The 23,483-nt window shown below is 40.8% G+C and overlaps 1 protein-coding gene across 3 annotated transcripts in view; it reads right to left on the bottom strand.

The window, feature by feature from the left end:
- FAXC (failed axon connections homolog, metaxin like GST domain containing) overlaps window positions 1-23,483 on the bottom strand; it is a 319,499-nt gene that overhangs the window by 173,139 nt on the left and 122,877 nt on the right. The gene's annotated exons all lie outside the window — the stretch shown is intronic.

Raw genomic sequence — 23,483 nt, 5'->3', positions numbered from 1 at the left:
ACTGAACTGAACTGACTGATTAATTTATTAATAGCACTACCTGACACTGTTATTTAACTACTATATTTATTGTTAATCTGTTAAAGTTGTTGCCAATTTGTTGATTAATTTTACTATATGTCATAAATATACCTTATTCAAAATTAATACCATAATGTATGTTTCTTATATTTTATTGTTAAAATATCACTATAGCATCATATTATATCATATGTTGTCTACTTTTTCACTAGAATAAAAACAGTGCCTAGAACAGTGCCTACCAAGTAACCATACAGTAAATATTTATTGAATAAATAAGTGAATCTTACTTTTAAAATACTTTCTTAAAATTAGTCTGTTTCAGGCAAAAAAAATTTAATGGGTGTGTTATTAAGGAGTCAGTTTAAATGAGGGGTTCAGCTTGACATCCTACAGAAGCAGCCTTTTAAACACTGGCAATTAGTTTTTAAAATAAATTACATTTTTTGTTATTTAAATTCCCCACAGGCAATTAGACTTCTGGTTTTAAAATGGGAGTCTGGGAAGATGTCACTTTAGTAGACTCCTGTCTCGACCATGGTCCTTCTTAAATCTGCATCCAGGGCACAAAGTCAAAACACGACTTTTCTTCAGCCTCGGGGATCAGGAGCAAGATGCTGACCCACATTTTTGCCAGTTAGTTGCCAAATCCCTTTCAAAGATCCCTTTATGATGAGCATCATTTTAAAAATGCATACCCTCTGTTTTCTTCTATGCATGATTTAAACAAAGTCTTTATGAAAAATTTTTAAGTCTTCTCTGTTGAAAAGCAAAAAAAAAAAAAAAGAGAGAGAGGGTATCTAATAGCATGTGGTCTTTCCCAAGTTAAACAATGAATGTTAAAAATTACCCCTGTTTCTCTTAAGGGCCCTTCCCACCTCTGGAAACTGAGCAGATCTTCCCATGTGAATTCTGGCCACCCCAGAGGTCATCCAAAGAGGGCGGATGATGACTCTATCACCAGAGGGGCACTCTTCGTGGCCAATGCTACATCAGCGAGTGGCTCTGCCTGCCAGTACAGGCCTCGAGTCAGCTCTCACCCTTATCCAGATTTGCCCAATGGGGCACTGCTGACCACTTTGCAGAAGCCTGACAGCTTCACAGTACATACAGGAAAAGCAGATGGTAGCATGACAAAATAAGTATACAATTCCCAGAGCTAAGTAGGTAAAGAACTTGAATTTATTATCTATCGCTGCAGAACAAATTATGACAAACTTGGTAGCTCAGAGCACTTCACGTTTACTATCACATAGTTTGGATGGGTCAGGAATTTGGGCACAGCTAGGCTGGGTCCTCTACCTCAACAGATTGCCATCAGATGTCAGTCAAAGCTGGAGTCTTATCTGAGGGCTCAACTGGGGAAGGATCCACGCCAAAGTTCACATGGTTGTTGGCAAGATTTAGCACCTTGCAGGCTGTTGGACTGAGGGCCTCAGTTCCTCGCTGGCTCATCTGCCAGAAGTCTCCTTCGGTTCCAGGTGGGCCTCTCCATAAGTGGGATCACAATATGGCAACTTGCTTCATCAGACAGCAAGGGAGAGTCACGCATACTCAGACTTTGGTCTTCATCTTCTTTTCCCACACATTCAGTCAGTCACTGTGCCTTACTCATTCTAACACTGAAGTGTCTCTCAAGTCTGTCTCCCTCCACTCTAGAAGCTAAAAGTCAAGCACTCAGCATCTCTCTACAGAACTGTCTCAATAGCTTTCTAATGGATCTCTCTGACCCAGTGGGGGTGCTAATAAAAGTTTAACGACTGACTCTCTAGGGGGCAGGTACAGCCCTAATTTGTAGAATCTGCTGAACTACATGGTATAAATACTCCCACCCTGGCTCATTTCAAGCTACCAAAGTCACATCCCTGATGACAGTGCTGGAGAGAGAAGCTCAGTACACAGTATTATACACTGTTTCCACCATGCAGATATAGTATATACATAGATAACCTCAAGAGCTTAGATAACAGCAAAATAAGATAAGATAATTAGGAAGGGATATGTTTGAGTATTTATTGTCTTTGTTTTCAATATAACTTAATAGTAACTTTATATAATTTAATATCTAACAACATTCGTATTCAATAACCTACTCAGAAAATTCCTGAAAACCTAACAATTGGCTCTCACAGCTGATACATACCCTTGGAACACACCACAGCCCAGCCTCTTGTCTCTGGACTCAAGTTGTTCTTCAAAGCACAGCAGACAAACATCTTAACACAAATCTGGTCATGTCACTGTCCCTGTTCTTTTTGGTGGTTTCTCTTACCTACAGCTTTCACCATGAATCATCCTCTGACCACACCTATGGCTCCAACTGCATTTTAAGTCACAATTAAACATAATGGTAATAACAGCAGTAACAGAAACCTAACAGTTATTGAATGTTTACTCTGTACTATTTAGTATGCATGTATTACATCATTTAATCATAGGAACTAGCTACTCTTAGTGTCTCCGTTTGGTAGGTGAGAAAAATGAAGTGTGTTTCAGTGACCTGTAAAAGTTCACACATACAGTAAGTAATGAAAGAAAGTGAAAGTGAAAGTTGCTCAGTCGGGTCCGACTCTGCGACCCCGTGGACTGTACAACCCATGGAATTCTCCAGGCCAGAATACTGATGTGGGTAGCCATTCCCTTCTCCAAGAGAGCTTCCCATCCCAGGGATCAAACCCAGGTCTCCCGCGTTGCAGGTGGATTCTTTACCAGCTGAGCCACCAGGGAAGTCTAATAATAAAATCCAGATTCTTAGGACTAAGCTTCATCAATCAATTACCACTCTCTGACCTGGAGGGTGACTTGACTAACTAATGGACTATCCCCATCTGCAGAGATGCTCGACTGCCATCCATGGCTATACAAAGAGGGTATGACTTTTCCTTTCTTTTTTTTAAGAAAAAATAACTCTAAGTAGAATATTCTTCTGATGGCTTTCATCACTGAACTTAGTAAAGCAATCTTAAAATTTCAAATAAGAACAACAAAGCTCTTCACACGCACTGTGTTCTTCCCATCTTTCTCCCATTGCATACTTTTTTCCTCTGTCTAAAATGCCACATCTCCACTGAACTCAGCACCACATCAGCCCATTCTTCTCACACTGCTTCTGAGTATCTTCTGAGTATCTAGTTCAGTGGTAATCTAAATGGGGAGCCAAGAGATGCTGAGAGGCTCAAGAATGTACAGCCAACACTGAGAGTCCAGGAACACTGGGATCAATGTTTATTTGGGACAATGAGATTTTACCAGCAAAAAAAAAAAAAAAAAATTTAATCAGAAAATCATTTTATCCAAATGCCAAGGCACAGAAGAAATAGGTAAGGTGTCTTATGGTTGAAACAGTTGAAATGTATTTGTTAAAATGGGGTCTAGCTCACCGTTCCTTCTTAAGCTACCATTAAATTAGATAGAATGAAAGTGACAAAGACAGGGAGAAAGAGAGAACAAGAGGGGAAGGGAGGGGAAGGAAGAGGAAAGAAGAGGAGGGAAGGAGAGAGCACAGAACACGTAATATCATCCATCACTTAACTTGAAGACAGCTTGTTGCCAAGATCTGTGTGGCAGGAAGAAGTCTAGAATACTACTAGTAGCTCCCCCTGTATCTGCATGGGATACATTCCAAGAACCCCCAGCAGATGCCTGAAACTGCACATAGTACCAAACCCTATCTATATAGGCTATATATACACTATGTTTTCTTCCTATACGTACACACTTATGATAAAGTTTAATTTATAAGTTATGCACAGTAAAAGATTGACAAGAACTAATAATAAAATAGAATAATTATAACAATATACTATAGTAAAAGTGATGTGAATGTGATGTCTCTCTCTCTAAACATCTTGGTCTGTACTTACCTTTCTTGTGATATGTGAGATGATAAAAAGCCTGCCTAGTGAGGTGAATGATGTAGGCATCATGATACAGCGTTAGGTTACCATTGATCTTCTGACCCTATGTCAGAAGGAGGATCATCTGGCTCCAGTGATCCTGCATCCCTGAGCTACAATGATGTTGTTGTTTGGATGTCAGGAGCAAAAAATGTCAGTAGTTGGGGATCCCAGGCAGGACCCAGTGGGACAGGATGAGATTTCATCATGCTAATTAGAACGACACACAATTTAGACCTTCTGGACTTTTATGCTTAATACTTTGGGGCCACAGTTGACTTCAAGCAACTGAAACAGGGGACAGTGAAACTGAGAGAAAGACCCTATGGCCCTTTGCCTGCCTTTTGTCTGTAGAAAAACTTTAGCCAAAGAATAAGTTTAATCAGAGAAATGAGAAAATGCAGAAACAAAGCAATACAGCCAAAGGAGACTAAATAATAACAGTTTGGTCATGAAGCATAGACCTTTAGTTCCTTCTCAAGGGCTATAGAAAATATTCTGATCCATATCCTGTGAGCTGTCTTATAGATTCTGAAACGCTCTCCAGGTAAGAAGTTAACAACACGACGACCAGACTGTAGCCTTGACATAAGATGCCACAATTCCAAGAACTGGCCTCAAAGAAATGGAAACAAACCGAAGTCTCCTGCACTGGCAGGTGGATTATTTGCCACTAAGCCACCAGGGAAGCCCTAGGAAACCCTGTTGTAATGGAAATAATAAACAAATGGCTGCCTATTTTTGAGCCTCTCGAGTGGTCTCTGCTTAAGACACACTTTACTTACATGATTGCAGTTAGCCTCCACTCTTCCTGATGAGGAGTAGCAGTTTGTCTTGTTTCTAAAAATCCCATTAATCCACGATCTTCCTCACCCCTAGCATGGAGCTAGGCCATTATTGTCAGGGCTTCCCAGGTGGCAGGTGACATCAAAGGCTCTTCTGGAGCAAATGGACCAACCAACCAGCCTCTAGGATTGCTGTCAGCCATTAGGTCCAAGTCATGATTTTTGGTGGCATAATTTGACCACCTGAGTCTATATAATTAGGAATCTTGTTTTACACAATTTTGACAGACTCTGTTGACAAGAGAAACAAAACTGAACAACAAAGCAAGTAGAAGGAGGCGCACAGATCCTGGGAACCTCAGCAAGTTTGTCTCAGGCAGACAGGAAGCTAACAAACCATGTATGTGAGTGTGTGTAATCATGAAAACTTTGAATTAGTTGCCAGACAGAGTAAGTGCCCTAAAACCAAGATACATTTTAAAATGCTTTTATTCCGAATATTTATTCATAGGTCAAGCCTCATTTTTCATTTCATTAATGCATTCATATTGCACCTGTTTTCCTCTCCCTTAGGTGCTTTACATATCCAAATGAACAAATACCAATTCACTCCAGGTTCCTTTGCTGCCTCTTAAATCTCAGCCTCTGACATTCCCTTTCCCTCCCTCCTTCCTTCTCTGAATCCTGCTTTCTTGGACCTTCTCAATCCCCCATGCACAGTCCCACAATTATCAACCTTAGCCTCGCCCACATGTCTCCTTTTGTTTGCCCTGAAAGACACCAGACTGGGAGTAATTTTCCTTTGATTTAAAATCCAGGCATAAGAAAAGCCTTGTCAAGTCAATCTCAGCATCCTGTTCTAGGGAGAAGGTAGTAAAAAGAATTTGTATTTCCAAGTGTGTTTTTTTTCTCAAGATGCTTTAAGCAACACTGTGTTTAAACAACCAGACTCAACTGATCAGTCTGAATAGTTAAATATATGAGCTCCAGTCCTCCACATTCTCTACAACACTTAGTATTGTCAATTTGTAAAATTTTAAGCATTCTCCTGATGGTTGGGAATAGCTCATGAAAGTATTATCTTGTATTTCTCTAATGGCTATTGATGAGGATTTTTTTTATGCTTACTGGCTACTGAGATATTCCCTTTTGAAGAGGATTATTTCAACTTTTTGTCCATTTTTAATTGGATATTCTTTACCTACTGATTTGGAGAAATTTTAAAAATAAAGTCTAGGGGCTAATCCTTTGTCTAATATTTGTGATGTAATTATCTCTTCCTGTCTAATATAAATATGTCTCTGTTGCTTGTCGTTTCACTTTCCTTCATGGTAAGAAAAGATTATTGATTTTAAAGAAGTCCGTTTATCAATGTTTCACTTTACAGTTAGTTCTTTTTGTGTCTTATTTAAAGAATCTTTGCATATTCCTAGGTCTTAAAATATATTCTATAATGTTATCTTCTAGAATATTTATTTCACATTAAGGAATATGACCCACCAAGAACTGATTTTTGTGTACAGCATGAGATAAGGGTCAAAGTCCTTTTTTTCCTATATTTATATCCAATTGATCTAGCACAATTTATTGAAGAAGGAAAACAGCCATTGGCACTGTACTACTGTGGCATATTTGTCATAAATCCAGTGGCCAGGGATATATGTGAGTCTGTTTTTGGACTTTTTATTCTATTCCTTTAGTCGATTTGTCTGTCCTTGGGCCAACAGTGTTAATTATGATGGCTTTCTAAGAAGTTTTGGTATCTGAAAGTCTACAGCCTCCAATTTCGTTCTTCAAGATTGTCTTCATTACTTTTAACTCTTGAATTTACATATAAATTTTAGAATCAATTTGTCATTTTCCATTTTTAAAAAACTGTTGGAATTTTATTAACATGTCATTAGATCTACAGCTCAGTCTGGGGAGAACTGGCATCTTTTTCATATTGAGCCTCTAATCCAGAGCATGTTACAGTCCTCCATTTACCTAAGTCTTTAATTTCTGTCAATAATATTTTATAGTTTTCTGTATATAGGCCTTGTATTTGTTACATATTCCTTGACTATTTAATATATTTGCTGCTGCTGCTAAGTCATTTCAGTCATGTCCAACTCTGCGTCCGACCCCATAGATGGCAGCCCATCAGGCTCCTCTGTCCCTGGGATTCTCCAGGCAAGAATACTGGAGTGGGTTGCCATTTCCCTCTCCAACGCATGCATGCATGCTAAGTCACTTCAGTCGTGTCCGACTCTATGCGACCCTATGGACAGCAGCCCACCAGGCTCCTCTGTCCACAGGATTCTCTAGACAAGAATACTGGAGTGGGTTGCCATTTAATATATTTGATGCTAGTATAAATGGCATCTTTTTAAAATTTTACTTTCTAATTTGGTGTGGCTGATATAAGTAAATACAATTGATATTTGTATGTTGACTTTTTGTATACAATAACCTGACTAAACTAACCGTTATTAATTCTAATAGTTCATTTGTAGATGTTTTGGAACCTCTGTATACACAATCATATCATCTGTAAACAAAAACTTTTATTTCTTCCTATATAATACTTACATATGTTGTTTCATTTTCTTATCTCATTGCACTGGCTAGGAATCTCAATATAATAATGATTAAAAGTAGTGGTAACAGACATCCTTATCTCATTTCTGATAATGGGAAATACTTTCACTATTTAATCATTAAGAATAAAGTTTGCTGTTGATCTGGCAGGAAGGGAACTTTGATTCCTTTTGTAATTAAGAAGGTTACTTTTTAATACTAGCTTGCTAAGGACTTTTTTATAAGTTGGTATTGAATTTTATCAAATGTGGTTTCTTAATTCATTGAGGTGATCTTTTTTTTTTCTCCTTCACTCTGTTAAAATTTCTGCTTAATTCCACTATGATCAGAGAATATACTCTGTATGATTTTAGTTTTTTCAAATTTGTTGAGACATATTTTATGACCCAGCGTATGTTCTGCTTTGATAAATATTCCACATTCACTTGAAAAGAAAGTGTATACCTGCAGGCATTCAATACAATACTGTATATATGCAGTTAGGTAAATTTTGTGGATCATACTGTTCACATTTTTTATGTGCTTACTTAAATTTTGTTGTCAGAAAATCAGTAGCAGAAAAATAATTATAAAATCACCAAATGTTTGGAAATTAAGCAATATAATACTAACTAATCCATGAATCAGAAATATTCATAATAAAACTTAGGTAAAACAGAGCTTAGAGAAAAATTTATAACTTTAATGCTTATCTTGGAAGAAAAGTAAAGCTTAAATTTTTTTTATTGTTTTTATTTCCCTTTTAAGTTGGCTGTTTTAACATTATGAAATGTCTTTTTATCTGTAACAGTGCTTCTCAGCTGGGGACATTTGGTAAGGTCTAGAGATAACTTTGGTTGCCACAATTTGGGGTGGTGGGTGCTATTGATGTCTAGTGAGTAGGAACCAGGGATGCTTGCTAATAAGCATCCTACAGTGCACAGAACAGCCCTCCCCTGCCTCCAACAAAGAATTATCTAGTCCAAAGCTCCATAGTGCTGAAGAACTGAGTAACCAAAGCCTGTCCTATAGTGTCACTTCTTGCCTTAAAATATACTATATCTGATATTAATTTAATTAATATCCATGTGGGATCATTTTTTTGCCTGAATAATTCTCTTTATTATTCCTTTTAGTGTTCATATTCTAGAGATTAATTTCATCAGCTTTTGTTTATCTCAAAATGTCATTTTTTATTTTACCTTCATTTTAAACAATGTTTTCTTGGTAGACAACTCGAGGTTGATAGTCACTTTCTTCTGTCATTTAACAGATGCCATTCTATTTTTATCTAGCTTATCTTAGTTCTCACAAAAGTCAGGTGTTACTCATATTTTTGTTCATGGGCATGTTTCTTTTCTTTCTGACTCCTTTTAAATTTTTATTTTTGATTTTGTCTTTTCTTTAGTTTATTATGATACATCTAAGGATGGTTTTCTTTGCATTTATCCTAATTATAATACATTGAACTTCTGTGTCTGTGGTTTGGTGTCACATGGATTTATAAAAATTGTCGACCAATATATTTTTTTTTCTTTTTATTTTAATTGGAGGCTAATTACTTTACAATATTGTGGTGGTTTTTGCCATACATTCACATGAGTCAGCCATGGGTGTACATGTGTTCCCCATCCTGAACCCCTGACCCACCTCCCTCCCCATCCCATCCCTCAGGGTCATCCCAGTGCACCAGCCCTGAGCACCCTGTCTCATACATCGAACCCAGACTGGCGATCTATTTCACATATGATAATATACATGTTTCAATGCTATCAACCAATATATTTTCAAATATTACTTCAGACCCATTTCTCTCTTTTTGTTTTCTAGGACTTCAGGTACATACATTTAGGTACATACACACATACATTTAGGTACATACATTAGCTTTTCATCATTTCTATATATATATCTTATATTGCATGTTTTCTCCCTCTGTACATTAATCTGGATATTTTCTACTAACCTGACTTCCAGTTCAATAATCCTCTTTTATATGAGTTCTAATCTGCTATTAAACTCATCTTTGAATTATTAAATTAAGTTATTGTAATTGCAGTTATAAAACTCCTATTTGATTCACTTATATAGGTTCTTGTTCTCTGGTGAAATTTTCCATTGTTTCCTCTATTTTATTAAGCACATTAATCACGGTTGTTTTAAACTATGCCTGTGGCTGAGAACTGCAATATCTGAATCACCTATGAGTCTGTCTCTTCTATAGATTTTCCTTGGGTTTTCTTTTTTGTTGTTTGTTGTTGTTTGGGGGTTTTGTTTGTTTTTTATTTTGTTTTGTTTTTGGTCCTTTGATCCTGTTTCCTATTATGCCTGATAATCTCATATTTTAATGTGTGAGGAATTCTGTCTGTGTATAATTCCACAGAGAATTTTTTTTTCCTGGAAGACAGAGAACTGAGAGGTCATTCTGACTCAGGTAAGGTGAGTCTATTTCTGGTTTCCCCTTGTCCCAGTGCTTGGTCCTCAAAGAGTCCCAAGTGAAAGCTACAGCTCGTTACCAGCTCCCCCCACATACATACCTTCCTGAATTCCAATTTCAGTCTCCTTAACACTGTGACATCACCCTCTCTGCTTAGCTTTTTAGACTCTTGCATCTACTTTCTGCTTATTTTATCAGCATCTCATTCCAAGCATGTACTTCTTAGGATGTGACAAGTGACTCGAGGAAAAACTACAGGCAGGAGACTGGGATCAATATCCTACAGTACTCTTTCCTCTAAGATCTCACTCCTCAAGTCTTGGCTGCCTTAGGAATCTTGAACACCAATATCTGACTCCCAGCCTAATGAACCCACTTGGTACAAGGTTTTTGTCTAGACTTTGTGCCCTGAGCTATAATTGGCAGTGCTCCATGCAGAAAAATTGATAGTGAAAGCAAGACTTGCTTCAGTGCATTTTTCTTCTCATTGGAACTTTGATCTGTCAAGTCCTGCCTGCCTTGATTTCCCTTTGTTGCCTTAAAACATCTGTTTTATAGTTGCACTTAGCAGAAAGGTTAGTCTGATACTAGCTACTCCATCTTAATCAAAAGCACAAGTGGTAATTACCTTTTAATAGGGTATAAGCAATACAAAGTTAAGAACTAATTGGATTCATTAAATTATTTGGCTAATTAGACTAATAACTACCTTGAATTTCCACAGCACTATTCTTCCAAGGATTTCAAAGTACTTCCACACATTAACAAAGGACCATTACTAGTTCCCTCTAGCTCTAATTTGTAAACTTAAAACGGAATAATGGAAGAAAATAACTTCAGTTTCCCAGGTACATAGGTATCCTGAGAAATTAGATAAAAACTGGACTAACATGCTGACTGCCAAAATCATTGATGTGCTTTAAAATCCTAGGAAGTAGACTCCCCTCAAGTACACCATGATTCATATTAAGCCTATTACTCTCCATAACCTCTAGTGACCAAAAGGAATATGGAATGTATGCAGCTGGTACTAAGTGCTGGTTTGGATACTTCATCAAGCCAAGTAAATAGATTGCATCAAGGCTACTCAAATATGTTTTTAAAAATATAATTACAGGCAAACCTGAGAGATAATGCTGGTTCTATTCCAGACCATCACAATAAAGCGAGTATCACAATAAAGTGAATCACAAAAAAATCTTATTTGGTGGGGATGAGTGGTTCCCAGTGCATAGAAAAGTTGTGTGGGACTTCCCTGGTGGTCCAGTGGCTCAGACTTCAAGCTCCCAAAGCAGAGGGCCCGGGTTTGATCCTTGGTCCAGGAACTAGATGCCCCATGCCACAACTAAGAACTCACATGCCACAACTAAGACCCAGTACAGTCAAATAAATAGATAAATTTTGGGGGGTTATGTTTACACTATACTGTAGTCTACTGTGTGCAATAATATTGGTGGTTTAGTCACTAAGTCGTGTCTAACTCTTACGACCCCATGGACTGTAGCCCACCAGGCTCCTCTGTCCATGGGATTTTCCAGGCAAGAACACTGGAGTGGATTGCCGTTTCCTTCTTCAGGGGATCTTCCCGACCCAGGAATCAAACCCCGGTCTCCTGCATTACAGGCAGATTCTTTACTGACTGAGCTGTGTCTTTTTTAAATGTGCACAGCTTAATTTTTTTAAAAAAATACTTTATTGCTAAAAAAAATTCTAACCACCCTCTGACAATGCAGGGTGGCCACAAGCCTTCAAACTGTAAAAGAAACACAATATCTGTGAAGCTTGATAAAGCTGCTGCTGCTGCTGCTAAGTCACTTCAGTCGTGTCCAACTCTGTGCGACCCCATAGACGGCAGCCCATCAGGCTCCGCCGTCCCTGGGATTCTCCAGGCAAGAATGCTGGAGTGGGTTGCCATTTCCTTCTCCAGTGCATGAAAGGGAAAAGTGAAAGTGAGGTCGCTCAGTCGTGTCCGACTCTTAGCGACCCCATGGGCTGTAGCCTACCAGGCTCCTCCATCCATGGGATTTTCCAGGCAAGAGTACTGGAGTGGGGTGCCATTGCCTTCTCCACTTGATAAAGCAAAGCACAATAAAATGAAACATGCCTGTTAGAGTGAAATAATTTTCCTTAAGATTTATAGGACAACAAATACTGCAGTTTAATTCAGAATTGGTTTTCTCGTGTAAGTAATGCTATGACAATATTACAAACCATATTCTGTTTATCCTTTCGAGTTCACTGTAGCAGTAGCCTTTCAAGTGATTTTTTTTCTATAAAGTTGCAGTTTTTTCCATGCCTTCTCTCCAGAATTGGCATTAAACCTGGACTTCTTACAAATTCTTTCCAGAGAAATATATTCAGCTTATAAAAAAAGTCTGAAGATCAAAAATAACCAAAAACCTCAATGGGGAGAAAAATTACTAAATAAGCAATAAGAGCCTGTGGACCTGAGCTCTAAATCATAGCAAATAGTTACAAATGAAACACAAAGCACCCAATAGACACCCAATAAATATTTGATGATATTGATTTCTTGCATCCTACGATGAGTTTTTAGTGGGGCTTTGATAGTAATTGGGTACCTCATCTTAATACCTTGACACAAGGGAATTTGGAATAATCCATCATCACGCTTCTCTAAGATTCCCAATAACAAGCACCACAAGCTGGGTGAGAATAGGTTGACCTCATAAGGCCCCATGCAGCCCTGTGACTTGAGAATTAATAATAAATGGAGGCTGGCATTTTTATAGCCAATTTCTGCCCAGAATTGAAAGTATCTCATAGAGACTGGCTGGACTTCTTACCTTTTCTTGAAAGACTAGGAAGAAAGAAATATGGCAATGTCTATTTTATAACACAGAAATCAAATATTTCAACAAAGGTCACATAACATGCCCACCTCAGCTAGGGCAAGTACCTGGGTGTCCCCAGTACCTGTCAAATGAGTTATTGACTAGCGTTAATTTTCTGCTTACTGTTACTCCTACTATAGACCAAATCCTAACTACTAGACTGTTTCTAACATAGTGATACCATTCTTATGTCTGTAAATGGACCATACTGGTATAATTCTTTTAATGTACAGCTCACACCTATTTTGTCCCATTTATGAATAAGCAATAAAGCAAAATTATATAAGTGGGGAAGAAAGGGCAAATTGGATACTCATTTCCTTCTTGCATTTACCAAAAAAAAATGCCACCTATTGTATGTTTCTAGTAGGTTATTATCACCTGCAAATGAAGGTAAAAGATAGGATAGGTAAATAGGGCTTTTAGCACAGTAAGGTTAAAAAGGGCTTCTCAGGTGGCACTAGTGGTAAAGAACCCTCCTGTCAATGCAGGAGACATAAAAGATGTAGGTTCGACCCCTGGGTCAGGAAGATCCCCTAGAAAGGGGCATGGCAACCCACTCCAGTATTCTTGCCTGGAGAATCCCACGGACAAAAGAGACTCGCAGGCTACAATCCATGGGGTCGCAAAGAGTCAGACACAACTGAAGCAACTTAACACACAACACATACAAGGTTAAAAAAGAGTAGCTCAGATCCTAAACAACCAAACACTTCACAAAGCTTAAAAAATCTAAATGGAGAAGTTTTAGAAACTACATGAGTATCCTTGGAGTTTATGCAGTGAATAAATCAAATATTTACCACTTCTTGACTCCTGTATTATAACTATCTGTTATTCACAATGAGAAGATCCATGGTTGATGGTGTAAACCAACTCCTACTTTTTAGATAAAGACATAAAAGTCTATAAATTCAGCAATGCTGTTTCCAGTGGTTAACAGCATGCAATATGCTGAACTTCCATTATAACTTTGAGCCCATCTCACCAGTCTTGGGATAAAGGGGAAATTGTGTTGGGAGCCACCAAACTACCTCTTGAGAAATCTGTATGCAGGTCAGGAAGCAACAGTTAGAATTGGACATGGAACAACAGACTGGTTCCAAATAGGAAAAAGAGTACATCAAGGCTGTATATTGTCACCCTGCTTGTTTAACTTAGATGCAGAGTACATCATGAGAAATGCTGGGCTGGATGAAACACAAGCTGGAATCAAGATTGCTGGAAGAAATATCAATAACCTCAGATACGCAGATGACACCACCCTTAGGGCAGAAAGTGAAGAAGAACTAAAGAGCCTCTTGATGAAAGTGAAAGAGGAGAGTGAAAAAGTTGGCTTAAAACTCAATTCAGAAAACTAAGATCATGGCATCTGCTCCCATCACTTCATGGCAAATAGATGGGGAAACAATGGAAACAGTGACAGACTTTATTTTGGGGGGCTCCAAAATCACTGTAGATGGTAACTGCAGCCATGAAATTAAGACTCTTACTCCTTGGAAGAAAAGCTATGACCAACCTAGACAGCATATTAAAAAGCAGAGACATTACTTTGCCAACAAAGGTCCATCTAGTCAAAGCTATGGTTTTTCCAGTAGTCATGTGTAGATGTGAGAGTTGGACTATAAAGAAAGCTGAGCACCGAAGAATTGATGCTTTTGAACTGTGGTGTTGGAGAAGACTCTTGAGAGTCCCTTGGACTCCAAGGAGATCCAACCAGTTCATCCTAAAGGAAATCAGTCCTGAATATTCATTGGAAGGACAGATGCTAAAGCTGAAACTCCCAATATTTTGGCCACCTGATGAGAAGAACTGACTCGTTTGAAAAGACCCTGATGCTAGGAAAGATTGAGGGAGGGAGAAGAGGGGGACAACAGAGGATGAAATGGTTGGATGGCATCACCAACTCAATGGAAATGAGTTTGAGTAAACTCTGGGAGTTGGTGATGGACAGGGAGGCCTGGCATGCTGCAGTCCATGGGGTCGCAGAGAGTTGGACACAACGGAGCAACTGAACTGAACTGACTGAAACTGCCAGAAGGAGCAGCTCAAATACATCCCAATATCCAGCCAACACCTAGCAAATGTCTAAAGGTTGGTAGAGGTAAATGTGGCTCAGTAGTAAAGAATCCACCTATCAATGCAGGAGATGTGGGAGACTCTGGTTCGATCCCTGGGTCAGGAAGATCCCCTGGAGGAGGGCATGGCAACCCACTACAGTATTCTTGCCTGAAGAATCCCATGGACAGAAGAGCCTGGCCAGCTACAGTCCATAGGGTCACAAAGAGTCAGAGACAACTGAGTGAGCATGCACACACACACACACACACACAGGTAAGTGTGCCCACTGGGAATAGATGTGGAAAATGGATTAGGGGAACACATATCTGCTATTGGACTTGCTTTATTTACTCACATCTCATTGATGTGAGTGGACTGCAACCTCCTTGTTCCTACAGCCCTTTCCTATGTGAAGTTCAGCAGAAACTACAGTATCAACCACCCTCCAAGGGAGTCAGAGAGTTAGCAGGGAGGTAGAACACCAGCTCATCCCAGGGTTACTGCTTTAGCCTGCTTATTCCCCCTCTCCCCGAGTCTCCAACCCACTATCCTGTCAGGAATCAGACTCCCAGTTACCTCTTCCTCTTTTTGTGATCAGCTCGCTCGTTCCCTCCAAAAAGGACTTTGCTCTAGATTAAACTCCTCACCTCCTGCTACCATTTCTCAGGTTGCATTCAGAATCAGAAAATCCAAGAAATATATTCACAGATGTTCCCTTGTTTATTTGTTGACTCTGTGTAATTTGTTTGCCCTAATTTGTTTTTGTCTACCTTGGGACTTCCCTTTTTAATTTCCCTTTCTCTGTTTACCCCTCTTTGTGGAGCAGCGGTCTGTTAAGCTGTGAGAGGCACACGCCAAATTAAAAAAAAAAAAATGCACTGCAGATTGTTTTAAGCATGGGCTGCCCCTTTGGGCCTGAAGGCCTTGCTTGAAGCCTGCACCTGCTCCTCCTCCTGAGACACAGGGCTCCTGATCTTTATCCCCTGCCTTTAAGCTGCCTGATTCCTATTATCCAAAGTCAAACAGCGTTCTCTACATTCACGCCTCCAGCACTTGGCATGAAATTAATAAGCCTGGCTGATATATTTCCCTGGAAGCCTGCCACTCTTTAACAGTGGTGTTAGATTAAAAATTTTGGCATGGTTAATGAACAGGGAAAAGCTGAAGCCAAAAGTTTCATGCAGCAATGCAAAGATTTGGGGGTTATGAAAAGAATACCAACTTTCCTCCTATTTTCTGAATGCCATCCTAATTACGGGGTTAGATAACAAACACAACTAGACAGTCAGCACTAGAAGAAAGAGGGCATTCTCGTGCTCTGCTCATATTTAGATTTTATCATCTGTCCTTTCAATCGCATGGCCTTCTGTTAGACTGGGTTATCTGAAATTGTAATAATAGCTATTTGTGCTTGAAACAGGCCTCCTTATCCCAGGTCACTATTTTTCTCATTAAATGAGCACTGTGAATGGATTTCAGGCCACAAATTGATCATCCTGAAGTGAAAGTCAATCCAGTGAGAGGAGATGACTTGGAGTTTCTTGGAGACCAGTGTCTCATAGTTGGAATTCTAGTCTTCACCATTCACGTCTATAAGCACACTCCCTAAATCATAAAAACACATCCCGCCCCCCACCACAGGGGAGACACTTGTTACCTAGGACCATCGCTTGGCCCCCTACCCTCTTCTCAACACAGCACCATCTGTAGAGAATTAGCCTCACCCAGAAGATGTGAAATTCAGTGGGCGCATACGACCCATCCCACTGGATAAGCATTTCTCAAGAGGTCTCACAAGGGTTTGGCAAAACCAATGCAGAATAGTGTATGCCACACCAGGCCATCTCAGTGCAGATGGGGACAGGAACCTGAGCCACGAGGGCTCAGTTCCCAGATACCCCTCTCTACTTCTGAGCGGGCAATGCCATGGAGCCAGAAGCTTGAGGACATGAAGGGACCAGGATGCAGTGGGAAGCAGGAAAGAAGGAGAAAAAGGAAAATTCTTGCTGCTTAGCAGAAGCACACAAACACACTCTCCAGACTTTTCCATCTCCTGAGGAACGGTGGGGGAGTCACAGCAATGAGTACAAGTGCATGGCACCCCCTTCAGGAGCTCAAGTGCATGCCACCTGCTTCAGGAACTCTTGGTTCCGAGTCCCAGGGCCCAGCAAAGGTGGGACCTCAGAGCTCCCAATTCTTTGATCCAATTTGGAAAAGAGCTCAGAAAGGGTTGCTCAGCTGATCAAACACAAGATTTATTTTTTATGTGCTCTGAAGGGGCAAGTAAAATCAAACTAAACCCATCTATGATCCATGGATAATACAAATCCAAAAGACTGTTATTTTTAGGTTTTGCTTTAGTTTCCCTGATCAGTGGCGTGGTCATAAGCAAAAGCTTCATGTCAAAATCACCAGCTCTGCTCAAAAAGCTCACTTACAACTGAAAAAAAAAAAAAATCACCTAGAGGTGGATGCATGGGAATCACGTCACCTCCACTTATGATGGCCAATGTGACAGCCATTCTGGCACAGATACCCTATGTAATCAAAGACCTGAAGGAGAAACTTCCCCCACACCATGAGCTGAAAAGAGGAAGTATGACTAACACTCTTCTCTTAGGTTACTGGGAGGCAAAAGGCTTTTACGGCATGTGAGGGATTCATCCGGAGACAGGAGTTGACCCTTGGTAGAGTCAAATCAATTTCATAGCAACCCATTACAACAAGCGTCTACTATATTCATTACTGCAGAATACTTCAAAGCTTTTTTGCAACATAAAGCAAGCATAAAGAGATCAAAGCTCCTGGACCACACATAATGCAGTTGAAAGTTGTCCCAACATGTTCTCTGCCTGCAAGACAAATAAGTTAAATATATTTCCAAATGTCAACTTTGTCCCTTTTAATGCCTCTTAAATCAGGTCAGTGAGTCTGTTTTGGAAACAGAAGTAGGATGACTCACAGATACTTGCTTGGCTCATTACACGAGCTTAGACAACAAAGCAACTCAATTGTGAGTGCTCTGGAGTTGCCTTCCTACAGTCCACATCCTTAGGACACTGTTACACTCTGACCGTCTAGATTTAAAGTCCCAATCTTTTGTTCAAGAACAGTACCCTGCTATTATACATGTGCATCATTATCATGAAACCTGAAAAAAAGTAAACCCATTTTAAAAATGCATTTAACTCTGCTGGCCCTCAGGGTAAATGCCGGTTTGCTCCTGTGGCTGCACTGAGACTTTTGTCTCTCAAACAGAACTGGCCCTGAAAACTAAATTCCTTTCAGAGTCAGATGAACCTTTGCAATAAATAATCTGTCCCACTTTAAAGACTGGTTCCAGTGTCCCCACATACCTATTTTGTCTTTGACCATCTGAACACACATTGCCCCTTGCTGATACCTTTCTCGGGGAGTCGTCACAATCTCCTTTATATTGGGAGTCAAGGTGTGTGCTTGTTTTTTCTTTCAATCTGTCTCAGCTCCTTGACTAGGGGATAAGTATTTCAAGGGTAGATCCCACGTCCTTGAGGTGGACAATCCCACACATTTTCCTTTCCTGAGCAGGAGATATGTATCCTCATGCCAGCTTCTATACCAAAATCTTTAAGTTAATGTACATTGAATAAATGAATACATGTTTCTAGTCAGCCCACTGCTTTGAAGACAAAAACCTTCTTTTCATGATTCTTTGTGTTCTGAATAGCATGGACCTTCTGGAGTAACTGCCTAGGCTGAAGGGAACACAAGGAGGATTTCAAGTGTACAGTAGATACCAATGACTTAAAACAGGAACCACAGAAGTACTACTGACGAGGTGAAAAATGCTTCAGGTCTCCAAGTATCACCTTGTGTCTTTCCCATCTCCTCGCTAACCCAGTTTGCGCAGTTTAGAAACACTCGCAGTACCTTCCCAGGTGTCCATTCTTGGACATTATAAGTGTCTACCAAACAATCAACATGTACCAGCCAAGAGATTCAGGACAACCTTAGAAGGGCTATGGCATTGGGGACTCAGTCAATATTCCTACTAGGGTCCTAGGCTATGAATGGACATCTTGGACATTGTATTCATTTCCTGTTGCTCCTGTAACAATTACCACAAATTTATTATCTTAAGGTTCTGGATCTCAGAGGTTTAAAATAGGTCTCGCAAGGCTAATACCAAGGTATCATTGGGGGTACATTCTCTATTGAGAATCTAAGGGATAATCCCTTTTTTTTTGCTTTTCCCAGCTTCCAGAAGCCACCTGCATCCTTGGCTCACGGTCCTATTTCTGCATCTTCAAAGCCAACAACATCGGTCTAACTCCTTCTCACTCTTCCTTCACCCTGGTCCTCTCTCTTCTGTCTTCCTCTTCCACTAGTAAGAGCTCTTGTGATTATATTGAGTCTAGCTCATTCAGTGTACTCTTCCCAATTCAAGGTCAGCTAATTAGCAAACTTAATTCCACCTGCAACCTGAATTCTCTTTGCCATGTAACCTAACACATAGATGGGTTCTAGGGCTCAGGACATGGACAGCTTTGCAGTCATCATTCTGTCCACCATAGACAGGGAGAACAGGGGAGCAAAGTTCCCAATTCTTGGGAACCAGTGGTTTGGGATGGAAAATGGAAGGCCCACACTAGAGCTGTCTACAGAGAGCCCTCAACCAAAGGGCCAGTGCTGCCATCCATCCCAGGGAGGTCATGAGAGCACCCTTCCTCTAAGGCAGCTTCTCCTTTGAGGAAAGAGTGAGAAGAGTGAATGTATGCATGCTAAGGGACTCCTCAAGTCTTCCCATGACACAGGCACTCCTAGGGGAAGGGGCACCATTTGACACAGGGAGATGATGCAGACTTCACTTAGGCAATTATTTGGATGACTCTCAAAATACACCATGTACTCACTCCTCTCTCCACCTTTGCAGTTAGGCAGCCCTCATACCAAATCAATAATACAAAGACCCAACACACACACACACACACACACACACACACACACACACACACACACACACACACACACACACACACACACACACACTCCTTTCTTATGTGCTCTTAGACATCCAAAGGATCTTTTTCTCAAATACAAAGTTAAATAGGAAGATAGTAACTTTTCCATTACAGTTTGCTGTTACCTCCCCCTAGGGGTGCCAGTTTGGGTTGGTTAATGTCCTGTGACAAGCAGGGGTGAGATTCTTTATGGGGTGGTGTTTATCCTCACCATATGTTTTCTAGTATTGACTGAGAGTGTTAATTGGTGTTTCAGGAGTCAGGAAGGGAAAGATCAAGGGCATCTAGGGAGAAGGCACCATCTAGTGTCCCCCTATCCTCAATTAGTGGGTTAACACGTGTCTAAATGTTCATAATTTGTGCTGATCTACTGCTTAGCCAGCAAATGGGTCCCACTTGGAATGTGCTGTATGTCAGCCTCAGAGTTTTCCTGTCTCCTCATTTACTTAGAAAAAAAAAAGAAAGAGGTTTTTTTTTTTCATACTGTGGCTGCAAAATAAAAGTGAGTGTGACCACACTGAGATTCACAAGTAATTGAAGGTCTACGTGGTACCTGGATGTCCTGACTCCGCCCCCTCCTCCCTGTTTCTCACCCCACATTCTCACCTGCCTTCCTGGGCACCCATGGAAATCCCTTCCCGAGTCTATCAAGCGCTTCCCCTCTTCTCTTACAAACCCAAACCCACACTTCTCCAGGGAGCTTCCCAATACCTTTTGAATATCAACCTCACTACAGATAAAGACATTCCACTTAAAACTACACAGAAAGATCAAATCTCCAAATGGAGATGATTCTAAGAACTGATGACACTCAATATAATAGGGCTGCTGACAGTGTGAATAAATAGGTGCTATGGTTTGGAGGATTTGAAGCCACATAGCTGAAGGGCAATTTGGACACAGTCATCAAGAGTCCTTCAAATGTTTATGTGCTTTGACTCTGTAATTCCTCTTTAGGAATCCATGTTAAGGAAATAAAGAGAAACGTAGCCAAAGTCTTACATGCAATGTTTTCCATCACTAAGTTATTCGAAATTGAAAAAAAATTTTGGGAAAAAAAAGTACTATCACCTGAATGTTGTTTCTCCCTAAGCTTCATCAGCTGAAATCCTTACCCTATAATGTTAGTAGGTGGGCCTTTGGGAAGTGAGTACATCATGAAGGTGGAATTCTCATGAATAAAATTAGTGCTCTTATACAAGAGGCTTCAGAGAGATCCCTGGCCTCCTTCCACAAGGTCTGGATACAAAGTGAAGTTTGAAACTCAGAAGAAGGCTCTTCCCCAACAGTACCGGCACCCTTACTTCAGACTTCCAGCCTTCAGAACTGTGAGCAAAACACTTCTGCTATTTATAGGGCACCCTTTGTACGGTATTTTGTTAAAGGAGCCTTAACAGACTACGACACAATGAATTCTAACAATGGAAAGGTAGTTAAATAAATAAAGCAGCCATTAAAAATTCATGTTTTAGAAAAATATTTAATGAGACAGGAAAATAACAAAAACACAATTTTAAGTAAAATAGGATATTCTCCCATCACCAAATTTGCTTCATATACTGAGTTACTAATCAGGATTTTTTCCTAATATTTCTTACTATTCCTAATCTTATTGTTGTGATATTAATTACCTCAGGGAAGAGATGAGGTAGCAAAAAGTGGAAAACACAGAAGTCAGTTCTTGATTCAAATGCCTCTGCCTATCTTAGGCAAAACAATTGGAGAGAGGTGACGTGAAGAAGAGCCAGGCCCCACACTTACCCCACCCCATACGTGTTCTGTCGCTTCAGCGGTGCCTGATTCTTTGTGATCCTATGGACTGTAGCCTGCCAGCCCCTCTGTCCATGAGATTTCCCAGGCAACAATACTGGAGCGGGTTGCCATGCCCTCTTCCAGGGGATCTTCTGAACCCAGGGATTGAACTTGCGTCACCTGCATTGGCAGGTGGATTCTTTACCACTGAGCCACTGGTGAAGCTCTACCCTACCCCAGGGTCAGATAAAGAACCTCTTCCCCAGACGAAGGAAGAGCTGAAGGAGATGCAAATAAAGAGGTCCTACTGTATTCATGGGTGTGTGTGTGTGTGTGTGTGTGTTAGGGGAGAGCATGAAGTATGATGCTGCTACTGCTGCTGCTAAGTCGCTTCAGTCGTGTCCGACTCTGTGCGACCCCATAGATGGCAGCCCACCAGGCTCCCCCGTCCCTGGGATTCTCCAGGCAAGAACATTGGAGTGGGTTGCCATTTCCTTCTCCAATGCATGAAAGTGAAAAGTGAAAGTGAAGTTACTCAGTTGTGTTCGACTCCTAGCGACCCCATGGACTGCAGCCTACCAGGCTCCTCCATCCATGGAATTTTCCAGGCAAGGGTACTGGAGTGGAGTGCCATTGCCTTCTCCGGAAGAATGATGACAGGCTGGGAAAAGTGGAGAGCAAAGGGAACCTAGGCCCTTCCTGCACAGAGCTCTGGAAACAGCAGACCGGGAGTGCAGCAGAGTGCAGCAGAGTTCCCTGCACCCACAGAGGAAAGAGCCACATGCCTTCTCTAGGCTGATAAGTACTTTATCACACACACCTCAGCTTCCAGGAAAGCGTGGAAGCAGCGGGATGAATCAGCGTCAGGAGTGGCAGGCAAGTCACAGGCCCTCTGATGGCCTCATGAAGTCTTCCTACAGCCCAGGGCAGCACCAAAGAGCCGTACGAAGCTGGGTGACCATGACAGCGGGAGAGCGGCTGCGAGACAGAGGCGCCGGCATTCAAAGAACCAGAGCACACCCTCCTTCAGGCTTTACAACTGAACCAGCCCTTTGGTTCTTTCACCAAAGACTAGACCCAGAGTTCCCTCCCACCCTACATACCACTGTCAGGGACCCCGCAAAAGAGTTACGTCTTAAACTCCTGACTGATGCACAGTCAGCTCTCAGATCCTGTATCTGGCCAAACCTGTCTGCTCTAACTCTCCACAGATGAAGTCCTCCTCCAGGCGCACTACTCAGCACAGGAGAAGGTTTTCCCACTGTCCAGGTTCTTTCCTCCTCTCTCATTAATACCTTGTTGCCCGCAGTCATCCTCCTACCAGCTCAGAAGCCCCCAGCAGGTCTTCAGCCAAGAGTCCAGGCTTTACCTGGTCCCCAGACCACATGATAACCAGACCTGCCCAATGAATCCATCTACTTCCCTATCTCTGCGACAGAAACCCCATTTCAGACTCTCTCTCCTCACCTGGAGGATCTCTGCAATTCAAACTAGCCACTCTTCAAATTCCAAGTCAAGTCTCGTTTTCTCTAGCAATATTTTCCCATCCTTTTAGTTCCTAAGGATCTTGCCTTATCTTTGATTTCTATAGCACTTATCACCTAAAGCATTCCCTTAAATTCTTAACCACTTATGGACTTCTTTGGTGAAGCAGCTTAAGCACAATTTACCAAATGATAGCCCACAGCAGAGGTCACAGAAGAGTTGTGTGTGTTTGTGTGTGTGTGTGTACATGTGTATTCATGGCCAAGAGGGCAAAGAACTGGCCCATCACATTTTACCAGAAACTGTTTAAACAATATGTGTTGAAACCAAAAAAGAAAAGCATACCCACCACATCAGAAAAGTAGATGAAGGGATACATACAGAAAATTTACACACAGAGAACTTCAACAAGCATAGGGAAAGCACCCCACTCTAACAGTAATCAGTCAAAAATCTCTCTCTCTCCTCCTTCCCTAAGGCCTAACAGTATCATAAATGGGAATCTCAACAAGCAAATTCAACTTGTGTTTTCTTTGTGTCTATTGTCTGTCAGACACTGGGTAGCAAGCAATGCAAAACCATCAACAAGTTCAAGCAAGAGAGGACATGCTGACCTCTACATGCCCATCGCT

Source organism: Giraffa tippelskirchi, chromosome 9, assembly GCF_054371585.1.
Source record: "Giraffa tippelskirchi isolate mGirTip1 chromosome 9, T2T-mGirTip1v1.2.pri, whole genome shotgun sequence".
Lineage (NCBI taxonomy): Eukaryota > Metazoa > Chordata > Mammalia > Artiodactyla > Giraffidae > Giraffa > Giraffa tippelskirchi.
This window is presented reverse-complemented; position numbering and strand designations above follow the sequence as displayed.